This window comes from Lissotriton vulgaris, chromosome 2_1 (genome assembly GCF_964263255.1).
Source record: "Lissotriton vulgaris chromosome 2_1, aLisVul1.2, whole genome shotgun sequence".
Lineage (NCBI taxonomy): Eukaryota > Metazoa > Chordata > Amphibia > Caudata > Salamandridae > Lissotriton > Lissotriton vulgaris.
The window spans coordinates 439,195,676-439,222,283 of NC_141687.1; positions in this window are offsets into that span (position 1 = coordinate 439,195,676).

A 26,608-nucleotide genomic window follows, 5' to 3' on the forward strand; every position below is an offset into this window, starting at 1 on the left:
TTTCGGATTTGGGGGCGTAAGTTTTGCTGTTCTTTAGCTCGTGACGTCGTCCGTCACTCAGGACAGCAAAACACGCCCCCAAATCCGAAAAAGTTCGGAAGCTTTGAGGCAGCCATTGTTGCCCAGCCGGCGCCGAGTAAGGTGATGTTGCCGCTTTCCACCCACACTAGAGCCGCTTCCTTTGCTCTGACGCAGACACGGGCAGTCAGGTAAGTTTTCTTTTTTTTTAAATGTATTTTTTAACCCCCCGCGCCAGTCCCGTCCCCCCGCGTCAGTCCCGTCCCCCCCGCGTCAGTCCCGTCCCCCCCGCGTCAGTCCCGTCCCCCCGCGTGTCCCGTCCCCTACACAAGTCTTGTTTAAATACTTTTTTAAAATATGTTGTATCATATCCTATAAGTCCTTCCTTGTTTGAGGCTAGGCTGGGAGTGAAACAGAAAATCGTATTAGTTTTGATGAAAGAGGAAGCCGTTACTCTCAAGCGGACAGACCCCAGATGTAATTATTCTGAAACTGAGTTCGCTGCTGCCTGTTTTCTTTTTCGCCACCCGAAGCCCCTCTGAATATAAGGGGGGCCGGAGCCCTGGAGTAGTTGGGGCGGGAGGGCCGGCGTTGACGGCTAATGCAGAGCAGTGAAGGTTGCTTTCTGCTCTCGGTGTGGAGGCAAAGGACTAGCGCCAACACACACGCATTCATCAGCGTCTGGGTGTGATTTAAAAAAAAATGTATCCTTTATTTTCTGTACAGTGTTTTCATACATGCAATTGAGAGCAGAGGTGAGGGCGCAGGCTTAATTTTGGTCCATAAAATAACGGGGCGGGGAAACAAAATGTTCCTTTCATGACCTTTTGAGTCAATATGGCAAGTTCATGAAAGACGTCGGAGAATTCAGCGGAACCCGAGTCTGAGGGTGAGAGACGTGAAGAGAGTTTATATCTGGGAATCCGGGAGCGAGACACGCCGTCAGAATCACTTTTCGCCCTGGACGTGGTGCTTTTTAGCCTCCTTGGGGATTCTGTAAAAGAAAACTGAGCGTTTTACTTCTCTGGTGAATGAATCAGAAGGCGTGTGCTCCTGCCACTTAATGAAGGTTTACATCTGAATCTGCAGATGCGTACCAGACAAGCGGACAACTGGTACGACATCTCCGGGGTGTCTGCGGGACCCTGAGCGGATCTGTCTCCTCTGGCACCTCTAGCGCTATATGAGGCAAGGCGGCACCCAGCTTTCGCTAATACTGCTCTCTTCTCTGCCCAGCAGTCCTTCTATGTGCCCCTACTTCTCGTTTTCCTCATTCTCTCCTTAGCTACCTCTTTTCTTCATTCCCCCATGTTTCATCTTCTGCCCGCTTCTTGCATTTCCTCCCTCTCTCTTTTCGTTCCGTTCCTACTTCTCCCCCTCTTCCTTCCCTCTCCCCTTCTTTTTCTCCCTTACTTCTACTTTACGGTATTTCTCTTCCTTCCCTTCTCTCTCTGAATACTCCTGTTCTTTGTTATCTTCACCAGACACAGCTGAGACACAAGCGGTCCTGTGTCTTGCTGGATTCAGCCATTCCTCCTTCTGAGGCCAATAGAATCAGCATACTGGGCTGGCTGATAGAGTGGCACATTGCCAGCCCATCCACCATTCCTTGTTACGTAATTTTTTTGTAGACTACTTTCTTGAATCGTAATCTACTTGTATAGGGATGGAGTTACCATTCCGTTTGTTAGCCCCGGTGTGGATTAGGACCAATGAAATTCTACTGACGCCACAGCCCGTGGTAGGCCTTGTTGTCCGACTCGTTTACTGGAACATTCTAGACCGCTACCTGATAAACTTTGAGCTCCATGACAGATTGGAGTCTCGGAAGTGAGGGAGACGGGCATGTCCTCTCAGTTGTGGTCCCTCCCTCACTAGGTCCTCTCCACGCCTCTAGTCCTTACACCCGGTCTACATCACTTCCGCCGTAAACAGACTTGGCTCTGCGTGGAACAAGGAAGAGAAAGAAGGTTGTTGTACAACAGTCTGGCTGTGTAACGGTGGCTTACCTGAGTAGCAGGTACTGTGCGAATGTGAGCGATGCACCTAGTCTATGACCCCGCTTGGTGTGATTTTTTATTTCTCTCCAAATTCAAGATCATTGGGCATGTCTGAGACGGGAGTATAATGCCCCTCTGGGCTAGCGGGGGAATACTGCTTTGCCTTTTCAAAAGGACGGATCACGGGTTGCCCCTTATGCTTGCCTTTGCTACTCTCCAGGACATGCTACTGTTAAGAGAATATATCACTACGCTTGGTGCAATGGAGGGAGGCAGGCTTCCAGCAGCTAGAACCCAGAGGTGATAAGCTCCGATGGAATTTCAAAGGAGAATGTGAACGGAGAAAACCTTGCAGCATGATTTAATGTGATTATCAGTCGGAGTAAAACAGTATTTTTCTGAAGGAGCTGATTAGTACAACGTATTTAATGCTTCTCAGCCCTGTCAACCTCTGCCTAAAATGAACTTCTTGGCGTTCACATAAATATTCATATGATAATGGAAAAGATGGCACTAATCAGGTACCCCTAGTAATATTCTATTTGTGCTCGCTGGGCTTCTTCCAGGAGTCGCAGCCCTCTCTTGTCAGTTGTCGCTCCGTTGAGAACTTAATTTTATCACTTGTGTGCCTTCAGCAAACCGTTTTTTTTTGCACATTCCTTATTATATCATATCGTACTCCCTTTCTTTTTGAGGGGTACCTTCTGAGAAAACACCTCTGGTTTTCTAGGGATTTGTGAGCTGTGTGGGCTGTGAGAGCTGTGTGGGCTGTGAGAGCTGTGTGGGCTGTGAGAGCTGTGTGGGCTGTGAGAGCTGTGTGGGCTGTGAGAGCTGTGTGGGCTGTTGGCTGTGAGAGCTGTGGGCTGTGTGTGTGTGTGTAGTCTGTGTGTGCGTGTAGTCTGTGTGTGCGTGTAGTCTGTGTGTGCGTGTAGTCTGTGTGCGTGTAGTCTGTGTGTGCGTGAAGTCTGTGTGTGTAGTCTTTGTGTGTAGTCTGTGTGCGTGTAGTCTGTGTGTGCGTGTAGTCTGTGTGTGCGTGTAGTCTGTGTGTACGTAGTTTGTGTGTAGTGTGTGTGTAGTGTGTGTGCGTGTAGTCTGTGTGTGCGTGTAGTCTGTGTGTGCGTGTAGTCTGTGTGTGCGTGTAGTCTGTGTGTGTGTGTAGTGTGTGTGCATGTAGTCTGTGTGTGCGTGTAGTCTGTGTGCGTGTAGTCTGTGTGTGCGTGTAGTCTGTGTGTAGTGTGTGTGTGTAGTGTGTGTGTGTAGTCTGTGTGTGTGTGTGTAGTCTGTGTGTGTAGTCTGTGTGTGGGTGGCTTTGTGTGTGTGGCTCTGTGTGGGCGTAAATGCAATAGGTCATGCATTTGCAAGCTATTGAGCTATTGGCATTGTAAATGAAAATGCCATTTATTTAACGATTAAACTATTGGCAATGTAAATGACAATGCCATTTATTTATGATTAACAAAAAAAGTCATAGGCAATGCCAATAGCTCTACATTTAATAATGCCGAGACCATTGCATTGTAAATGCTTGTTACTTTTTCCATCGCTATAGTTCTGATTTTTCTATCAGGACAAGGATCTCATTGCTTTGCACAGGTATAGTTTGCCTGCTGGCTCATTAGGTCAGTAGGGTGTACGACTTCAGCTCTCCAGATGGAAGACCCCCGTACCAATTTAGCGATCCCCACCTGCCATTACTGAATTGTGAGCAAGTGCCATGTTGTTTTATCCCCAATCTACGTTTCTCACTATTTAAAAACAAAAGAAAAAGCGCAACTTCCAGAGCGAAGCTTTGTTTCTGAAAACCAACCAAAGTCCCGACCCACAGTGAATTTCCCACTGAGCTTTGGCCCATTGTTTAATTTCCCATAAGTCCATCTTTACACAATAATTCATGGTCCGCATAGAATGTTTCCACTCCCTACACTGTAACCACTTGCGTTGCTTATTGAGAAATGAACAAAGTCACTCTTCGTACCAGCAGTAACGAACAAAAGATTTACCGTCCACATAATTTTCCTTGAGTATATAGCCACAATAATTCTGCTGTACCTCTGATGTCTTTGAATATTCAGACTGTCCCAGGTCTGAATTACATTTCAAATGTCTCACATATTAATCAACTTAGTGGCATATGTATCATCCGTTTTTTAGACGCAAACGTTGCGATTCGCAAAAAAGCAGCATTTGGTACCAAAAAATCGGAAAATGCGATGTATGATTAAAATCACATCACAAAATTAAGGAATGGCAACATTTGCGATTCCTTCATTTTGTGTCAGCATTTATGGAATCGCAAATTGTGATTCCTTAAATGCGATGTATGAAGCACCCAAGTTGGGCAATTTATCATTAAGAAATCGCAAATTACCATCAACTTGAAGTTGGTGGTAATTTGCGATTTCTTTCACAAATGCACTTTTTGGCATTTGTAAAGGTGCCATGTGGCACACTTACATGCCCTTAGGGCATGTATGTGCACCATTTGCGCACACATGTGCGCACACATGTAAATTTCAGGGGTGCATGTCAGGGTATCTGTCAGTGGTGTCAGCAGCGCCAAGAATAATACACCACTAACCTTAAGTACGGCCAGCAGGAATGATGCCGTGGAGAGTAGTTCCCAACGTCCCCTAAACACTAATCTCACCACAATGTTTTCACCACACGATGGGTAGAGAAGTATTCAAGGGAAAAGGGGAATGGGATAAAATAACAAAGGAATCCTGTTCCGTCACAGGATTCGATTACCTTCTTTTGAACACCTTCTGGGAACCCTGCATGTATGAGAAAACAAGAACAGAATGAGAAGTACCTCAATGACACATCATACAGGTAAGCAGAAGAACACAACACCTATCACACTTACAGGAAACAAAGCCAGGATATATCTCCAGAGGATTCTGCTGGTATGCACTTGAGAAACACGCATACCCTACAGTCAATATTACAATTAGTGATGGTCAATGACTTCCCCAATCACAATAATACAGGAAAGTTTTAGGGCACCTAGAGAGGAGAGTGCCTTGATGCGCAGTCTCTGACTCTCTGGGGGTACTCGAATACCTGTGGAGTTGGATGGTTCCGTGCGGAGTTATGGTGGGATGACGAAAGCGTAAATTGAGAGGAGAGCGCCTTTATGCGCAGTCTCCGACTCTCACGCTGGACGCTTCACTCCTGAGCGAACTTGAACCACAAGAAGGGGGACGGCGTATACTCCTAGATTCCAGAGCACCTCTTATGCCCAGAAAGAAATGCAAAGGAAAACACAATTAAGTTCTCCGGTTTGGGTCCTGGGATTCAGGAAGGACGGAAAGACGGAAGGGAGCCCCGGCCACGCTTCAATTGCAGCGCTGTCCGTACAGCGTTCTCCTGTTCAGCCCCCGTCTGACCCAGCGGTGCTTTGGCAATTCAATAAAGAAATGAGATAACAAAAGCTAGTCACGGCCGCGCTTCAGGCAGCGTTATCACAACCCTCCGAAGAAATCCGACGGCTGCAACTTTTTTTCGGTTGCTCAAAACGGAGAACTGCTAGGAACGGTAACCAGGTCCAAGGAACAGGCTCAGCAGGCAGTTTTTCAAGCACCGTTACACTAGGAGGAGGGGCCTAAGTAGGAGTTTGCTTTTTCCTGTCTTCCAGCGATATGCCCCTAAGCTTTGTGGGACATGTAGTGCCTGACTCATACGTGACATGCGAAACTGGGAAATGTGAGGGATGTCAGCTCTAGGTGTACCCATAATCGCGACAGAGCATCAGGGTGTCCTTATGATATGCTTGCACCCTTGAAATTATTCTCAATTTGCGATTCTCAAATTGCGAATCGCAAACTGAAAATAACTTCCCATTCATTCCTATGGGCCTCCTGGCCCATAGAAATTAATGGGAAAGGATTCCTTAATAGCGATTCGCAATTTGCAAATCGCCATTGAGGAATATTAAGAAATCGCAAAAAAAATTGCGATTTTTTACATACATCCCTATTTGCAATTCTCAAATAGCGATTAAAAAAAAACGCTATTTAAGAATCGCAATCAGGATGTTGATACATATGGCCCTTAATTCTCTAACTAGATTGCTGCCACTTACTGACAGGTTGAATAGATAACCAATCCCAACACTTTATGATTTGAGAACATATTTCTTCTAACAGCATGGTGCTATCATTCTTCACTGCATAGTGGTATGTACTCAGGGACTTACTTATGAGCCCCTTGTGACACTTTTGTCCTGCTGTTGTATCATTTTTTGTAATGCAGAAGCAGCGTAAACAATGTACCACGTTGCGCCATATTTACAAAGTGATGCATCTAGGCATAGGCATCAATGTGTAAACCCCTGCACCACATTATAACTGTGTCAGGTATAATGTTTGCAGGGTGTGATTTCCCCCGCAAGAAAGCCTCATAGAAGTGGCGCAGTGAAGTCTGTCAAGATTTCACTGCAGCACTTCTAGGACACCACTGAGTCAATACCTTACATCTGCCTCATAGAAGGTGTAAGGGTGACACAGTACAATGTGTATAGACCTCCCCCAAACATTGCTGGAGTTGCGTCATGCTTATGATACAACTCCAGCAATGTGTGAGTTTTGCACAGACAGATATTTCAGGATTCCTGAAGCATCTGTCATTCCTTGCGACATTGAGATCCATACAGGAAATTAGGTGCATCCATGATGTTGCAAGGAGGGCACAGTGAAAAGTGTTGCATTGCTGTTTTACTGCAACACTTTTCATAAATGAGGCCCTCAGTTTCTACTCACATCTGCCATCTCCTACAGCTTTATAAGAAAATAAGAGAGGGGAAAGGATGTGGTCACATGGCTAGACTGCCAACCTTGAAGCCGGGAAACCACGATTCGAGCCTCAGGGTCGACACAAGATCCTGTGATTGTGGGCAAATCTCTTAATCTCCCTGTGCCTTCTAAAAAAATGAATGTGTCCTTGTGTAACATAACGGGTACTCGTGCAAAGCACTACCTTCTGGTCGAGTTTGAGCTATATAAATCTGAAAAAAAAAATGCATTAATTAAAAAATAAATAAACCCAATCTGGGCACAAATGAAAATACCATCATAAAGTTGCATAAAGCTTGCCATTAAACAGGTTGTGGCACTGAAATAACCTTTTAAAAAAAATATGGAAACCTAGTCAGGAATTTCATACTTGTATCTGTTTAAAGCTGCTAAGACACAATGAGATTCTTTTCATTCACTTTTTGGCTTGTTAGACCTTGGACCTTGGCGTGGGTCTCCCTTCCACTTTTCTGCTACTGTGCCTCATTTGTTTTGCTGGTGTGAGCTGCTCAGAGCGCTGTGCCCCTGCCAATCAGTGCTACAGTGCAAGTGCTCCCTGTATAAAATGTATATGTTGATTGGATTCCATGATTGGCTTATTTGGTTTGCTGTCAGGCCCCAGTAAAGTGCACCAGGAGTGCCCAGGGCTTTTAAATCCAAATGCTGCTAGTGGGCTTGCAGCACTGGTTGTGCCACCCACAGAAGCAGCCTTGTAAAATGTGTCTAAGATCTGCCATTGCAGAACCTGCGTGCAGTCTGGTACTGTCATGCTGACTGGGCTAAGTGCACCCACTTGCCAGTCCCTAAACCTTCCCTTTTCTTCATATCAGTCACCCCTATGGTAGGCCCAAGTGCAGGGTGCATTGTAAGTATAAGGTAGGACAAGCCTTGATGTGTGTGGCATGTCCTAATAGTGAATTATAACCATTTTCGCTTTTCACTATTGCAAGGCTACCTGTTCTCATAGGCCAGAATGGGCTGTTGGAATTGTTACATTCTATAATCCTGACAGACTCAGGAAACACAGTGGAAATTCGAGTTTAGTGTGCCTGAGCTCAGAATAATAAAATACATCTTTTAGCAAAGTTTATTTTAGTATTCTGTGTTTGCAAATGCCACTTTTAGAAAGTAGGTATTTGCTTGCCTAATCATTTCAGCCCGCCTCTGCAGGGTGTGTATCAGCTGTCTGGGTTCTGGGAGTGACTGGGCTGGGAAATCCCTGAGGGCAGGGCTAGGTAGCCTGGTGGTGAATAGAGAGATTGACATCCTGATGGGTGGGAGGAGTGCACCTGGACTCTGAATAGGGTTGTGCTCTGCCACCACAATGCTGGCTCTACCTCCTGTGGAGTGTCTGATGTCTCTAGCCTGCCCCCTGAATGAGAAGTCCTAATCATGTCAACAGAGTGCTCAAGAACTGGCTTTGGCTGGACATAGGCCCCTGAATCCCAGAGGAACAAAGGCATTAGGGGTCTAAGTATTGGGACCCTGCTCCCAAGAAATTAGATCCTGCTTGACAAGAAGAAATCTCTGCCTGAGGAGAAGGAACTGGGAAAGCTGTAAGGAGGAGTACTGTCCCCGACCTGGGGGATTGGCCTGCAGTGGTTGCCTTGCTGCTGAAGGAGAAGAGAAAAAGACTACAAAGACTTTCTTTCAACTTGTGCATAAAGAGGGGCGTGGCTTGAGGCTCGGCGAAATGGCCGCACTGTAGTGTAGCTCTGCCAGCCACCTACAGTCATCCTACAGTTATCCTTCTCCCAGCTTGGGGTAATCGGTGTTTTTTCATCCGGACTGCACATCGGACTTGCTGTACAATCTGTGGAGGTGCGACGCTGAGAAATCGGAGCCGGTATTCGGATACCGGAGACCACATAGCCGTGGTCTGTGCTCAGATAATGGCAGCTTGAGACCAGCGGCTGCGGAGAGGAGAGGCGCTTCACTATCCTGTCCCGCCGTGCTGTCCAGATGCTTCAGCCAGTAGAACCCGGCCGCGGGCGGGAAGCCTCATCAGGACGCTGACGGAGGGGACAATCGCTGAAAGGACCCAGAGGCGGAGGGAGGGACAGGGTTGCGGACTCGCCGGGCACATATCACCACGCAAGTGCCCGGCGCCAAGGTGAGCGGTAGGCTGCATATCGCTGCACTGCCCCCCAGTTACTCAAACTCACCACTGCCGTCTCCTCGGTTGCGGCGCATATAATAACATAGATCAACACCCCACCTGCACTGCACTAGCCGAGGATGCTCGACCTGTCATGTTGAACTGCTGATGCGATTTCAAGGATCCAACATAAGACGGCCCCTGCGCTCCACATTGTGGTGTCGCCTTCACACAGTGACACAACAGACCTACTGCTTACAACGGTGCATCGTTATGAACAGAGGGGTCCCCAACAGATATGGAGTAGGTGAAGGACAGGGAAAATCAAGAAATCTTTTCAAAGGATTAAGAAGAAAAAATCAAACTTATTCTAGAAATGCAGTGTTTTATTCACCATGCATTTATGTCATCATAGTCAAATAGTACACATTACACAATAGGATTATAATTGGTTCCTGTGCCCATGGAGAGAAGGAGAGGGAGGGGGGACGATAGTAAAGTTAACAGAAAAGTTGTGACTCACTTTACATTCAATAAACACAAAGAACATACGTTAAAATTCAAGTATAAATTCTGAATGATCCCCATCCCAACAGGGTCATATACAAAATACAGAAAGTCCGGAATTTTTCAAAAAAAGTCAAGCTCCTATGAGGCCGTACAAATCACGCTGGTAATAGGAGTTGAGAGGGGGTAGATAGCAGTCTACGTTTCGACCCAAGGTGTTGTAGGATAGTTGATCCTTACAGTGCGGGTCTTCTTCAGGACATGTGGGGGTGAGGGGGTGGGCAAACCTCCTAGGGTTAAAGAGAAATAAAAAGTTTTTTACTTGTTTCAGGGCTGTAAGTCCCTATCAGAACCGTAGCGGGAAAACGCCGCCCGGGAACAACGTTTAGAAAACACTGAGGGCTAACCATGAGGACATATGTGTGAGACATTTACCTGCTGTGTGATGCAGGTCTAAGTGTGATACGGGTGATCACAACTGTCTCAGTCGTTCGTTTGCAACAAGTGAAAGGTTCGAAAGGGAGTTTCCTTATTTTCAAAAGGGGCTGGACTATTTCAATCAGTCCATGTCTGGAAAGAGAAATGAAGGGCTAATCAATTGAATGTCCCCAGAGCGAGTGCAACTCTGGCATAGGTTCTCTAGACGAGCTTACCCGTAGGCACTAGTCCTGCCTTGTAACGGAGGGTGTCTTGATGTGGAAGGCGTCTCCTGTGATCAGGAAATCGGCCGGGAAAGGGGCGGGCTGGACAAAATCAACAGTCCGTGTCTGAAAAAAGGAATTGGAGGACCAGTGAGCTAGAAGTCCAAAAGTGGACACACAAAAGAAATTGGGTGTGCTGGCAGGCTTACCCGTAAGCGCAAGGCTTTCCGAGTCGACAGGGGTATCTCAAAGTCGATGGCGTCTCCCGTAACCAGGAAGTAACCTGGGAGGGGGCGTGGTAACCCTTAAATACGCGGCTAGTGGACATGGATGAAAGACTCTACCGCGGTTGCTCGGCAACCATCCTGATGTAAAAAGTAAACGGGTGGGCAAAATCGTGAATGGAATGCCACCCTATATTCAGATACTTGGCCGCATTTGTCACACAATGGGGTGAGATGAATGATTACCTTTCCAGACGGTATAATACGTGTAGGCAAATATACTCAGTTCAATACAGTGGTTCAGACGCATAAACCAATAAGCATATGGAAAACAGTCAAAAGATAAATCTAGATCGTCTAGCTGCAATGATAGCTCAACAATTCTACAGGCATTGGCACAAGCTGCTACAGTTCAAAAAGCTAAATGCAAGATAAACAGTTAAAAATGGTATCACTTGTCGGCATGAACCTGCCAACAGGGCGGTTTAATGCATGACATCTACATAAATTACACCGGTATATGCTGTAATAGTCTGAATGTTAAGGATAAGATAAACAGTTAGAAAAGAAGTTAGAAAAGTTTTACTTATCGGCATGAACCTGCCAACATGGCGGTTAGGATGCAATACAGCTACACAGATTTATGGTCAATGCTAGAAAACAGGTTGTTGTAAGTAGGTTGAAAATGAAATTTTATGAGACTCAGAGATTGGCCAGTTGAGCAAAGGTATTCTCAGACTCATTTAACCCATTTTTTACAGAGTCGAAAAAATTAATCCATTTCAGTTCCCTGACATTCAGAACAGGGGTTATACTACCGCCCCTAGGGCCAAGTTTGACCTGCTCTAAGATGACCTACCTCAGGCTTTCCGGTGAGTGATTTTGTTCAGTACAATGTTATACCATTGGGGCCCCTTGTACCTTACATTTGATCCTGCTACAGTGTTGGAGAAACCTTACTTTGGCCCGTTGTTGTGTCTGTCCCACGTAAGGTAAATCGCATGGACATATAATGCAATATACCACGTTGGTGGTGTTGCAATTGGTGTGCGATTTGAGTGTAACTCGTAATTGTTTATGAATGAATTCTTTAGTCTGTATGGTTGCAGGGCATGCTTTACAAGAGCCACATCTGAAGTGCCCCACAATCGGTGGGAGATTCCACAGTGAGGTGATAGTGGGTTCATTCATGGTGTCAAGGAGTGAACAGACCACATGGTCACCCATGTTTTTGGCCTTTTTGAAGGAGTGTAGTGGTAGATCTTTGCTATCAAGGTCCTCTGAAATGAGATTCCAATGTTTATTGATGACTTTTTTTATTGAGTTGCTCTGAGTGGAAAAGGTGGTAACACAAATCAAACGCTTTTCCATATTTCGTTTTTGCTCATTGGGTTGTAGCAAGATATCCCGGTGATTAAACCATGCTCTCTTCCTGGCTTTTGATGTCAGGCGTTTCGGATAACCGCGTTCTATCAGTCGTACCTTGAGGATTTCAGATTGTTCCATATAGTCCTCTTTCCTGCTACAGTTTCGGCGAATTCGCAGGAATTGCCCAAAGGGCAAATTATCCCTCAGACCTCGTGGATGATGGCTGGAATATTGGAGTAACGAATTTCTCTCCGTCGGCTTCCTGAATAGGGTAGTATGTAATACATCCTCCTCCGCAATGATGGAAATATCCAAGAAATTGACAGATATCTTATCAAATTGAATGGTAAATTGGATATCTTGTGACCTTCTATTCAACCAGATGAAAAAATCTTTAATTTCTGTCTCTGTTCCTTTGTTCCCCCAACCCACACCATGACCCAGCGTATCCTTGCCTATGAGAGCCTCGTTACACGTGATGTAAAAAGGATCCTGGATGAAAAGAAATTTGTCAAGTACAACATCAGCAAAGCAGAAAAACTGGCCCTAATATCCTTGAAAGATAACAAGGCTGTGGTCGTGAAACCCGCAGACAAGGGGGGTGCGATTGTAGTTCAAGACGTGGACAACTACAGGAACGAAATCCTGAGGCAACTAGGAGATGGGATCAGCTACAGGAGACTGCCCGGTGACCCTTCCAAAGAACTGGCTAGGGAAATACTTAGTACCACACAAGAGGGCTTGGATCAAGGTTTCCTATCTGACCAAGAATTTGGATTTCTCAACCAAAAAGACCCACGGATACCGACAATCTACACTCTGCCGAAGGTGCACAAAGACTTGAACCAACCACCAGGACGACCAATCGTTTCCGGCTGTGGCTCCATACTTGAACCACTATGTAAATATATAGACTTTTTTCTAAAACCACTAGCCGAAGACACAGCAACTTACATTCGGGATACGACACACACAATCAATTTGGTAGATGGATGCCCCTTTGATTCAGGACAAGAATTACTTGCGACTTGTGACATTGTGTCGCTTTATACGAGCATTCCTCAAGAAGAAGCACTGGTTGTGGCCACACTTGCGCTGAACAAAAGAGTGGCTCCTGTCCGGGTTCCCACTTCATTCATCATCTCGCTCCTCAAAATTGCCATGATGAAAAACTTTTTCATGTTTCAGAATCTCTTCTACCTACAGACCAAAGGGGTGGCTATGGGGGCAGCATTTGCGCCGGACCTAGCCATAATCTTCATGTCAACATATGAAGAAACATTTGTGTTGAATGACATCAATCCATTTAGATCAAATATACGTATGTGGATGAGATACATAGACGACATCCTTTTAATCTGGACAGGAACAGAGACAGAAATTAAAGATTTTTTCATCTGGTTGAATAGAAGGTCACAAGATATCCAATTTACCATTCAATTTGATAAGATATCTGTCAATTTCTTGGATATTTCCATCATTGCGGAGGAGGATGTATTACATACTACGGAGAGAAATTCGTTACTCCAATATTCCAGCCATCATCCACGAGGTCTGAGGGATAATTTGCCCTTTGGGCAATTCCTGCGAATTCGCCGAAACTGTAGCAGGAAAGAGGACTATATGGAACAATCTGAAATCCTCAAGGTACGACTGATAGAACGCGGTTATCCGAAACGCCTGACATCAAAAGCCAGGAAGAGAGCATGGTTTAATCACCGGGATATCTTGCTACAACCCAATGAGCAAAAACGAAATATGGAAAAGCGTTTGATTTGTGTTACTACCTTTTCCACTCAGAGCAACTCAATAAAAAAAGTCATCAATAAACATTGGAATCTCATTTCAGAGGACCTTGACAGCAAAGATCTACCACTACACTCTTCAAAAAGGCCAAAAACATTCGTGACCATGTGGTCTGTTCACTCCTTGACACCATGAATGAACCCACTATCACCTCACTGTGGAATCTCCCACCGATTGTGGGGCACTTCAGATGTGGCTCTTGTAAAGCATGCCCTGCAACCATACAGACTAAAGAATTCATTCATAAACAATTACGAGTTACACTCAAATCGCACACCAATTGCAACACCACCAACGTGGTATATTGCATTATATGTCCATGCGATTTACCTTATGTGGGACAGACACAACAACGGGCCAAAGTAAGGTTTCTCCAACACTGTAGCAGGATCAAATGTAAGGTACAAGGGGCCCCAATGGTAGAACATTGTACTGAACAAAATCACTCACCGGAAAGCCTGAGGTGGGTCATCTTAGAGCAGGTCAAACTTGGCCCTAGGGGCGGAAGTATAACCCCTGTTCTGAATGTCAGGGAACTGAAATGGATTAATTTTTTCGACTCTGTAAAAAATGGGTTAAATGAGTCTGAGAATACCTTTGCTCAACTGGCCAATCTCTGAGTCTCATAAAATTTCATTTTCAACCTACTTACAACAACCTGTTTTCTAGCATTGACCATAAATCTGTGTAGCTGTATTGCATCCTAACCGCCATGTTGGCAGGTTCATGCCGATAAGTAAAACTTTTCTAACTTCTTTTCTAACTGTTTATCTTATCCTTAACATTCAGACTATTACAGCATATACCGGTGTAATTTATGTAGATGTCATGCATTAAACCGCCCTGTTGGCAGGTTCATGCCGACAAGTGATACCATTTTTAACTGTTTATCTTGCATTTAGCTTTTTGAACTGTAGCAGCTTGTGCCAATGCCTGTAGAATTGTTGAGCTATCATTGCAGCTAGACGATCTAGATTTATCTTTTGACTGTTTTCCATATGCTTATTGGTTTATGCGTCTGAACCGCTGTATTGAACTGAGTATATTTGCCTACACGTATTATACCGTCTGGAAAGGTAATCATTCATCTCACCCCATTGTGTGACAAATGCGGCCAAGTATCTGAATATAGGGTGGCATTCCATTCACGATTTCGCCCACCCGTTTACTTTTTACATCAGGATGGTTGCCGAGCAACCGCGGTAGAGTCTTTCATCCATGTCCACTAGCCGCGTATTTAAGGGTTACCATGCCCCCTCCCAGGTTACTTCCTGGTTACGGGAGACGCCATGGACTTTGAGATACCCCTGTCGACTCGGAAAGCCTTGCGCTTACGGGTAAGCCTGCCAGCACACCCAATTTCTTTTGTGTGTCCACTTTTGGACTTCTAGCTCACTGGTCCTCCAATTCCTTTTTTCAGACACGGACTGTTGATTTTGTCCAGCCCGCCCCTTTCCCGGCCGATTTCCTGATCACAGGAGACGCCTTCCACATCAAGACACCCTCCGTTACAAGGCAGGACTAGTGCCTACGGGTAAGCTCGTCTAGAGAACCTATGCCAGAGTTGCACTCGCTCTGGGGACGTTCAATTGATTAGCCTTTCATTTCTCTTTCCAGACATGGACTGATTGAAATAGTCCAGCCCCTTTTGAAAATAAGGCAACTCCCTTTCGAACCTTTCACTTGTTGCAAACGAACGACTGAGACAGTTGTGATCACCCGTATCACACTTAGACCTGCATCACACAGCAGGTAAATGTCTCACACATATGTCCTCATGGTTAGCCCTCAGTGTTTTCTAAACGTTGTTCCCGGGCGGCGTTTTCCCGCTACGGTTCTGATAGGGACTTACAGCCCTGAAACAAGTAAAAAACTTTTTATTTCTCTTTAACCCTAGGAGGTTTGCCCACCCCCCCACCCCCACATGTCCTGAAGAAGACCCGCACTGTAAGGATCAACTATCCGACAACACCTTGGGTCGAAACGTAGACTGCTATCTACCCCCTCTCAACTCCTATTACCAGCGTGATTTGTACGGCCTCATAGGAGCTTGACTTTTTTTGAAAAATTCCGGACTTTCTGTATTTTGTATATGACCCTGTTGGGATGGGGATCATTCAGAATTTATACTTGAATTTTAACGTATGTTCTTTGTGTTTATTGAATGTAAAGTGAGTCACAACTTTTCTGTTAACTTTACTATCGTCCCCCCTCCCTCTCCTTCTCTCCATGGGCACAGGAACCAATTATAATCCTATTGTGTAATGTGTACTATTTGACTATGATGACATAAATGCATGGTGAATAAAACACTGCATTTCTAGAATAAGTTTGATTTTTTCTTCTTAATCCTTTGAAAAGATTTCTTGATTTTCCCTGTCCTTCACCTACTCCATATCTGTTGGGGACCCCTCTGTTTATAACAATTCAATACCCAGGTCCCTTTGACTATTTGGGTTCAACCCTGTTTTATAATATACAACGGTGCATCGGGCAGAGTTACAGCTCAGCGCAGCGCGTGTGATTCCCAAACTTCATAGATGCTGCATGCTTTCCTAGCGGGCAGGGTGCCATTTTAGTTCGCCTCAGTGCAGCAAATCTAAGACGGCTTCAACACAAGGGGTTGGAGGCCTGAGCAGGATCGAGCTGAAGCGGTGGCCAAACAGGACAGCGTCTGCCCCACTATTGGATTGACCCTATATTCGAGCTCATAGCGCTACCGCATGTGTGCTGCGGTGGATGTTTGCAGAAGTCTGCTGCGTTCGAACTCCGCAAGGGGACCAAGCCGGGTAACTCTGCGACATCAGACTTGGAATTAGAAATGCCTGCGAACTCTCCCACTGTACTTGAAAAATCCCTAGCGGCCATCCAGGCGAGCTTACAAGCAATAGATGGTAAGCTAGAAGCATTGAACGGTAGGATGGACCTCTTCTCATCCAAGCTGGACAAACAAGCGACGCGACTTGGGGAGGCAGAACAGCGCGTCTCTGATGCGGAAGAGTGGCTCCAACAGGTGGCGGATAAGACCTCTGACTTAACCAAGCTGCTTGAAGTCATCCAGGCTAAGAATGAGGACATTGAAGCGCGCTCCCGCCGGAATAACATACGTATTTTGGGCCTGCAAGAATCCACCAATGTGGGGCGCATAGAGGAATATGTGGAGTGGATGATTCGCGACATTTGCGGAAAAGACGACCTGTCTCCTCTATTCGCAATAGAGCGTGCGCACCGGTCACTAGCGCCACGTCCACCACCAGGAACACCCCCGAGGCCCATAATCGCGTGGGTCCTCAATTATCGGGATCGAGACACAATTCTGCGCACAACCAGGCTGAAGGGCTCGATCACCTACCAGGGTAATGCGCTATCCTTTTATCCGGATTTTACAGCAAACGTACAAGCAGCCCGCAAGGAGTTCCAGGCTGTTAAGAAACTCCTACAGAAAGAAGAAATTCCATATGCGATGTTATACCCTGCGCGCCTGCGAGTGCGCACCATGGAAGAAGGCAAGATTTTAACAAATCCCAAGCAGGAGATGGACCATGCTCGGACACTCCGGAGCCAACGACAGCAATCACCTACTTCCCAGACATCGGGCGTTGAGGACTAAGCAGTAAGAGGGGTACAGCGTGATTTGCAGATGGGCCTGTTATGCTCCAGGCGGGGATGGTGTATAGACGGACTTGTTATTACACGCAATACTTGTTAAATTGTGCAGTCTCTCATCATTATTATAACTACACTACGCAATTTCACACTGTTACTCGAGCTGAGGGGAAGCAATAAGTTAACAGTGGCACTACTCCCTAATACACCGGTGTGTGGGTAAAGCCAGCACGCCCTCAATGGGTGACCCCTGATGGGATCGGTGTTTACTATTATTGGGTTTTTTGAGGGCGTTATATGAGGGACATGTCTTTAGCAGGTTGGGAATGCTGAAGTGGGAGGGGGGCGGGGGGGTTATTTTTGTTCACTTTATGCCAAAGTCAGTCGATGCAATGATTATCATGCCATGCTATTGTGACTGTTGTGAGCGCTCCAAAGATGGTAGATTAGCTGCCGATGTCCATTTACAACTCAGAGCACATGGCTGGGTCCACATATTATTGTATCACCTGGAATGTTAGAGGGCTCATTACGCCGCAGAAAATTAGACAGGTGCTGGCGCGCTTAGATAGACACCATGTACACCTTGCATTATTGCAAGAAACGCATCTCACAAAAGCGACAGAAGACAGGGTTGCCAGACGCTGGGCGTCATATCGCCTGGCCTCCTCCTACTCCTCATATGCCAGAGGGGTTCTCATACTGGTGAAAAAAGGGGTGGCTTTCACAGCTCTTCGCACACACACAGATCATGAGGGTCGCTGGGTGATGCTGGGAAAATTGGGAAACATGTTAGTGACACTTGTGAATATATATGGACCGGTGGTAGACGACACTACGTCCTACTTAAATATGTACGGAACACTACGTGAGTGGCCCGAGGCGGAAAGTATATTAGGCGCACCTTAACACGTATCTAGATCCCTCCACTGACAAATCTAATCCCCAGAGCACTAGAATGGGCCGGGTTGAACAATGCGTAAGGGATGGCATGCTTGAATTTGGCCTGATAGATGCATGGAGACATAGAAACACGGGGGTACTAGCGGGAACTCACATAACACAGGCGACCAAAGGCTGGTCCCGACTGGATTATTGGTTGGTGAGCGAGGGGACACACAATTGGGTCACGAACGTCCACAACCTCCCCAGAACACTATCCGATCATAACCCGGTGGTCCTAACGCTGCAAATTCCACACAATCCACACAAACCATACACGTGGTGATTCAGGGCGGAACAACTCCTCGATCCACTATATGCTGACACCATCAGGAAGGCAATAGTGCAATACTTTGAGAACAATGTGGGATCAGTAGACAGCCAAGAAATACTGTGGGAGGCTTTCAAGGTCACAATTCGGGGCACATGCATGGGATACTAAAATACATCAGGGGACGCCTTGCCACAATAGAAGCAAAATTGAGCGAATTGGAAACACGATATGACCGCACGCCATCGACTCCCTTACTTGCTGAAATACGTGAACATATAGATGAATACAACACGCTTGCAGACACGGAGGTGAAATACCTCTCCAAGCGGCAAGTAGCTCGGCGATATGGCGAGGGGGGGAGACCGGGCAGAACATCAGCGGGGCGGTTACAGAGCAAGACCTGCCAGCCTCCAATAGTCCACATCGTAGACACCGATGGGCAGCCGCACTACTCTCCCACTGCCGTAATAGAGCACTTTTGACCCCGCATTATACACATCCTCGGGAGGGATGGATGAGCCAGCCATGGACGTCTACCTTGATGAGGTAGCATGTGCGTGGCTGTCGGACATACACCACAAGTACCTCAGTCTTCCTCTAGATGTCGGAGATGTCATGGATGCCATTAAGACACTTCCAAATGGGAAGGCTCCGGGGCCGGACGGCCTAACCGCAGAATTTTACAAAGCGCATGCAGACATATTAGCTCTCCATCTCCTGGAGATGTATGCCGAGGCATATGACACTGGCCGCTAACCTCCTACGTTACGCCAGGCGATGATCATCAAGTTATTAAAGAAGGACAAGCCCCCTGACCGCTGTGACTCATACCGTCCTTTGTCCCTTATTAACCTAGATGCCAAAAACCTTGCTAAAATACTTGCCACTAAACTCCAACCCCTAATGCCCCTCCTCGTGCTACCTGATCAGGCTGGGTGAATACCCGACAGATCAACTTCACTAAATCTGTGCACTATTTTCGCCATGCTACATGTCCTGAATCCCAAACTACATGCCGTTGCGGTCCTACTGGACGCCGCAAAGGTGTTTGACTCCATAGAATGGCGATATATGATGCATATACTGAGAAGAATGAGTTTCTGCACAGTGTTTTTACGGGGGATTCAGATCCTCTATACGGAACCATCTGCTAGGGTCCGAGTAGGCGGGGACACGTCTGAACAATTTGAAGTGAGTAGGGGCACATGGCAGGGGTACCCGCTCTCCCCATTGTTATTCGCCATTGTACTTGAGCCATTGGCTTGTAAAATACGACAGATACATAGAGCGGCGGCCCTGAATTTTAATAATCGCCCAGTGGGGATTTCGATGTATGCGGACGATATGGTCCTGTATATTCGGGAACCGAGCACACACTTGTCCCCGGTGCTGCGAGAATACGTTAAATTTGGTCTGTTCTCCGGCTTACATATAAACTGGGATAAATTTGTGATCATCCCTTTGACGGAAGTAACTACCCCCCCCCCAGTTGAGTACCCATTAGTCTGTTCTGTAGACCCGGTCAAGTATTTAGGGGTGTGGATACACAGAGACCCCCAAACAGTGATGACTGAGAATTACGGGGTTGCGTACACGACTCTAGTCGCGCAAATTGATGAATGGCAAAGGCTACCGCTTTCAATTGCGGACCGGATTTCCATCCTAAAAATGGTAATTCTGCCTAAATTCCTGTATCTCTTCAGTAATGTACCTATCCCGCTCACTTTGCATTTTTTTAAACTGCTGCAGACACAGCTGTTTAGACTTATATGGGGCGCCAAGCCGCCAAGGATCAGCTGGAAAACCTTATCTTTTTTTTTTTTTTTTGAAGACCTTTATTACACTTAGTACAAGAACACAGCAGTTGGCCTACAACCCAAAAGGAGGGCCGGCCGCAAAAGAAAAGGAGAAAACATTGCGCATATATTCGGTATCATCTGGAGAGTCTTTACGGTTAAAACCGAAGGCAAGTGATATAGAATGTCCCATGCGAATGCGTGTATCTTGTATTATCATTATTCATATGATAAGCAGTCTCATTTTGTAGTTTTATAATAACAACAACTTAAAACATCAACATCCCCCCTCCCAAACATCCCAGAAATCAGATTATGGCATTGTCGAGTTATACAGAAGAGCAGAAGGCAATCAAGGTACACAGTATATGTGGTCGGTTAAAGTGTCGGTCAGATCCCGCATCCCGCAGAAGACAACCCCAGTGTAGGAGACCATGCCACAGGCATACGGAGGTAAAATCGATGGGTCTATGCCAACTATCTAGGAAGAGCCAATCATTTGCGGATGGGAATAACCACAGTGCTATAGTCACAACTGTATGGTAGGTATTGCACAGCTAAATCCCACCAGGTCCTCCCTCACCCGTTGGTGAGTCCCCACTGACACTTTTTGTACTATCATCATCAAGCATCGAGAACATGTATGCTGAGTATGGGCCCCAGATATCTCGCGGTCGTGATGTGACAGGCAGTTCCTCGTAATAGCAGGTCAGTTGTTCTCGGCAATATGCCATGTCTTTCAACCACATTTGGACATCTGGCGCTCGCCTCCCCCCCCCAAGCCATAGCCACCCTGCGCTTAGCAATCTGCAGCGCCAGCACTATCAATCGTCTCATACCGGCCGGTACTCCAGAAGCCAAACCCAGCAAGCACAAGCGTGGGTCTAGCGCAACTTCAACTGATGTCATCTCAGAAAGCGCCGCAGTCACTGCAACCCAGAACTCATACACACGCTCACATCCCCAGGCCAAGTGGACAAAGTCGGCGCCCTCCATACCACAACGGACACATTTAGACGTATCACGGAGACCATACTTAACCAACTGTGCAGGCGTATAGTACCACTTGTGTTGGAATTTATAATGAATGAGACGAAAATTGCCATTAGCGACAAATCCACCAGTCATGGAGCAACATTCAGACCGCTCATCATCGGTTAGTGGTTCCGGCAGACATGCATCTCATCTAGCTTTAGCTAATACACCACCCCCTCCCTCATCCTCCTGTGAAGCCCGGTATAGTCTTGAGATTAATTTCACTCTATTTGTCGTGGTATATAGTAATTGTAAAGCACCGGATATGTAGGGTATAAAGCGTGTATGGCAGCTCGGAGCCTAACATATATAAACATGGTCATAGTGGCGTTAGTGGTCTGTTCCAACAATTTCTGTAATGAGAGGAATGTTGCACCTGGGAACACATCTCCAATAGTATTAATCCCTGCGCCCTGTAGCAACTGTAAAGCTCCAATTTTGCTCGATACCGAAATCTCAGCATGATACATCAATGCCATATTCGGGGCATACAACGGTAGCCTGTTCGCTCGTTTACCCAATTCCCGCCAAGCTTTGGAAGTAGATTGCACCGTGTCCACTTCCCCTTTGTCAAATACCGAGTGTGGATTTACTATCATCGCCTTTAGAGGAAGCGGCAGGACAGCACTAGCCTCAAGTGCCACTTGTGGCGTATATGGTGGGGCTGATAGCCAGTAAGTGGCAAAGTGTGCCTGAGCACAGAGATAGTACAGTTTCATGTCCGGTATAGCGAAACCCCCCAACTCGTTTGGCTTAGTTAACACCTCCCACTTCACTCGTGGCTTCTTCCCGGCCCAGGTCAAAGTAATCATCAAGGATTGCAGTCGTGCAAAAAAATGTGACGTTAGGGCGAGTGGTATGTTAACAAAATAATACAAACATTTCGGAAGAACCACCATTTTGATCAAGGATACCCGATCAGCGAATGTGAGAGGGAGCCGAGTCCAACGGGTGACCTGGTCTTCTAATTTCGAAATGGCCACTCCATAGTTAGCCCGGATTGTTTCTTGGCTGTCCCTGTGCATCCAAATCCCTAGGTATCGCACCGGTTCCGTTGCCCATTCCAACGGAAATTCCAAGGGGAAAGGCAGTGTGATATCCGTGAGGGGCAACAGAATAGATTTCTCCCAGTTGATGGATAGGCCCGAGAAGCGCCCAAATCGAATGAATTCCCGAAGTATTTTTTCCAAATTTTGAGCAGGTTCCCTTACATACAGGACCATATCAACGGCATACATGGATTCCGCCAGGGACCGGAGAGGGAATCTCAACGCCGCATCTGCATACCTTTGCCACAGAATACACGCCAGGGGTTCCAATACAATAGCGAATAGCAAAGGTGAAAGGGGACAGCCCTTCCTAGTCCCCCTCTGCACAGGGAATGGCACCGATACATGACCGTTAACTCGTACATGCGCTATCGGATTCGTGTAAAGCAAAGTGATTAGGGACGTTAAGAAAAATGGCACTCCCATGCGGTGCAGCACTGCTATCATATACCACCACGCAACGGAGTCGAATGCTTTCGCAGCATCTAATAGTACAGCCACAGCTGCCAGGTCTGGTTTGAGGAGATGCAGCACTGCAAATAGAGCTCTCAAGTTGTGTGTTGTGGATCGGAGGGGAATAAAACCAGACTGATCCGGCAACACCATAACTGGTAGTAGCGGGCGCAACGTGTTGCGAGCACTTTGGCAATGATCTTAACGTCGGTATTCATAAGGGACAAAGGCCGATATGACTCACACCTATTACGCGGTTTGCCCGGTTTTGGCAAAGCCACCAGTAGTGCTTCCGTCATCGTAGCTGGTAACTGACCCTGCCACAATGCTTCCTCCAGAACCATCGCTAAATGTGGCAGCAGTAGATCTACATACTCTTTATAAAATTCAGATGGTAAACTATCAGTTCCGGCTGCCTTGCCATTTGGCAGAGCCGCAATCGCATCTCGAAACTCCCCTTCCGTAATATGATGCATTAGGAAATCCTGTTGCCCCTTCGATACCCAGACCAAAGCTATATCTTCTATATAGCTATATCTTCGAAATTCTGCACTATTTCTTCCTCCCCTGCCGTCTCCCTATGCTCATACATCTGCTCATAGTATTGCACAAAGCATTCGAGGACACCAGCCGCACTAGTCACAGTGGTATCCCCGTCCTCAATCTCCACAGTGCCTAGCCCACGGTTCTCTTATTCGGTCCGCCAGTCCACGTCCCGGACGTCCCCCTTTGCCATAATACCGCGCCCTAGTACGTTTGGACAAGAATTGGACCTCCTGATCTGCTAGATCATTATATTCAGTAACTTTCAGTCATATAGTAGCTAATAAGGACTCCTCCGGTAGTACCTCATGTTGGCGCTCAAGAGATAACAATTCCCCCTCCAATTTATCCATAGAGTCCCTCAGTGACTTGAGCACTCCCGATCGCAGCCCTATACATGCTCCCCTTATCGTCACCCTAAAGGCTTCCCAGACTGTGCCCATGTTCTCCACAGAGCCAACGTTTTTATCAAAGAAGTCCTCAATAATGGTTCTTAGTTTTTTGCGCAATACTAGGTCAGTCAAGGTTTCCGGTGGTAGTCGCCAGGAGAAAGGAGCCGGAGCATGCGATGGCAGCCATACCTCCATGAGCACAGGAGCATGATCAGAGAGTGTTCGAGGCAGGTGTCTCACATTCATAACCCAACCACTAACATCCCGCGTCACCAACCAGTAGTCCAATCTCGACCACGTGTCATGTGCTGACGTGTAACAAGTACCCTCTCTCACCTCAGGATGTCCCAGCCGTCACACATCCACCAACCCAAGTCCGCTCATTCCATCACGCACCGCATCAGCCGCCATCCTGTGTACATAGGGCCTATCATCCTTCCTGTCCAGCGCACCTTCCAGAGTTACATTCAGATCCCCTCCACAGATAATGGCCGAGGGATGTAGCATATAGATCTTATTCCACAGAGCAATATAAAATTCAGGATCATCAATATTTGGACCATATACATTGATCAGCGTTATCAGTGTTCCACACAGCTTCCCATGCAATATAATATATCTACCGTCTTTGTCAATTTCCTCATGCAGTGGGATAAATGGTACGTTTTTCTTAATTAGGATCATAACTCCCCGTGTATATGAGGAGTAATTTGATGCCAATCGGAAGCCGGCCCATTGCTTACCCACAGTTTCAGCCGCCTTCCCTTTAAGATGTGTCTCCTGAAGGAAAGCCACCTGCACTCCATGCCTATTCAAAAATGCTAACATCTGTCTCGTCTTTTGTGGCCGGTTCAATCCCCTTACATTCCATGTGATACAGGTAATTTTACCTCCCCTATCCATATGACCGGGCACTCAGTATATCCTGAAGACTATAGAGTGAGCTCATTGCACAACACAAAGTGCGGAATACAAGGCAATAGACCAAGCAATTATCTGTAGGAATTGTCTTAAAAACAAGGCGAGATACCAACCAACAGAACCCCATCCCATTTCTTGCCCTTCTCAACCTCCCACCAATGACAATGAAACAGACTACCCAAACCTGAAATCCCTGGCAATCCCCAACCCTCCCTCCACCCACTTCAGCACCAGCAACCTGCCAAAGCCTTCCCCAACCCCCCAGACCCCAAAATCCCAACACTGCTCCAAACATTTTGTGGGGAACTCCCATATTTGGGGGCGTAGAGGCGCTCAACTCCCGCTAGTGAACCAAGTCAGGAGCGGACCGAGTGAACTATATGAACATCCTACTCTCCTCACCCCAGCTCCACAGCTTACATCATAGTAATCTCTCATATCGTATATTAAGCGCCATCGTTTAACCATCAGCTCATTTTAAACGCTATAGTAACTGTCATTTCCAACCGGTAGCCAACCACCAGTACATATTCGCCATCAATGCCATTCCTCAATCTCAAAAGTATTTTCATAAGGCCAGTGTTATGAACTCTGCAATTGTCAAATCACCCAGTGCTTAAGCCATGCACAAGTAGCAGGAGTGCATGCTGCGTCTTTTATGTGAAAAGATGCATAGTTCCAACTCCCTTCAGTTCAAATTAAATAGTACCAAGGCGTCAGGAATGTGAGTGATTTGATACTGAGCAGCAGTACCCCTTTCATGACGTGTGAATCAGCACTGAGTTGTAGATTCAAGTTTGAAGGCTTATGCTATCTCGTCCTGTAGTTCATCCTCCCCATCCTGCGCCACATTCGAGTCTCTCTTTCTCTTTTTCTGGAGAGGTAATGATTTTGTTATCCGATGGGGCTCCGATCCGAAGGCGGGCTGGATACAGCATGGCATACGGTATATTTTCGGCTCAAAGAAGTTGTTTCACCGTATTAAATTCCTTTCTTGCTGTTTGCACTGCCATCGTGAAATCAGGGTAAAATTCAAGTTTGTTGCCCTGATAGTTTATTGTACCTTTCTCTCGTGCCAGTCGCAAGATCACGTCTCTGTCTTTATAGTTAAGCATGCGGGCAATGATGGGTCGGGGCTGCGCCCCAGGCACCGGCCTCTTCGCCAAAGACCGATGTGCTCGCTCCACTATAAATACTTGGGATAGTTGTTCAGAACCGAATACGTCTAACAACAATCGCTCCATGAATTCTTCCATTTTGCCAACATTTGTGGATTCCGGCAGCCCCGTAACGCGGATGTTGTTGCGTCGGGACCGCCCTTCCAACTCCTCATTTTTGGCCTGAATAACCGCCAAAACACGCTCCATGTTGAAAACTTTATTTGACACTGTGGCGAGCCCATCCTCCGTGGCCGATACTCTCTGCTCGACCTCACCCATCCGTTCATTCTGCCTGTCGAATTGTGTAGCCATGTGATCGAGTCTGTGATTAACTGCTTCCATAGTGCCTTCGATGGATTGCAGTGTTTTTTGCATTGCTACTAGTGTGGCTTCTAAATTCGGAGTCCCGCCAGTAGCCCCAGTTAATTCATTGTCTTGAGGTGCCTGTGAGGAGGACATCGCAGTTTTTTTGGTTTCGAAGTTTATCTTGGGCTGATTTCTCTCAGGCCTACCCATGCTGTATTCGGGCTGCTACAACCAATATTACCAGTATGAGCGCGCAATTTGATAGCGACTCAGCCGTGCTTGCAGGACCAACCAGTGTCCAAAACCAAGAGTCGCAATTAAAACCAGCACCTGAGAGGAGGAAGATCCAGGTGTCGCTCAGGCTTTTCCGCCGGCCAACCAGCAGCACCAAAGTCGGGCCCAGCTCCCGCTATCTCAGGAGGCCAGTCTCCCCTTCTCACTCCGCCATGGAGCCCAGAACGTGAAAAACAGAGGGAAAAGACAGAGCCATCTGAAATGGGACTATTCAGACTCACAGATGTCCTACCCCTTGGAAGAAGACGACGACACGCATCTAGCTAACTGGGACAAGATAAAGGGCTCGCCAACTATTACTGAACCCTCTGAGCCCTTACTGGCATCAATCCTAGCCTCAATCAAAGAGTTTCAAGAAGAGGTACGGGCAGATAACCGCGCA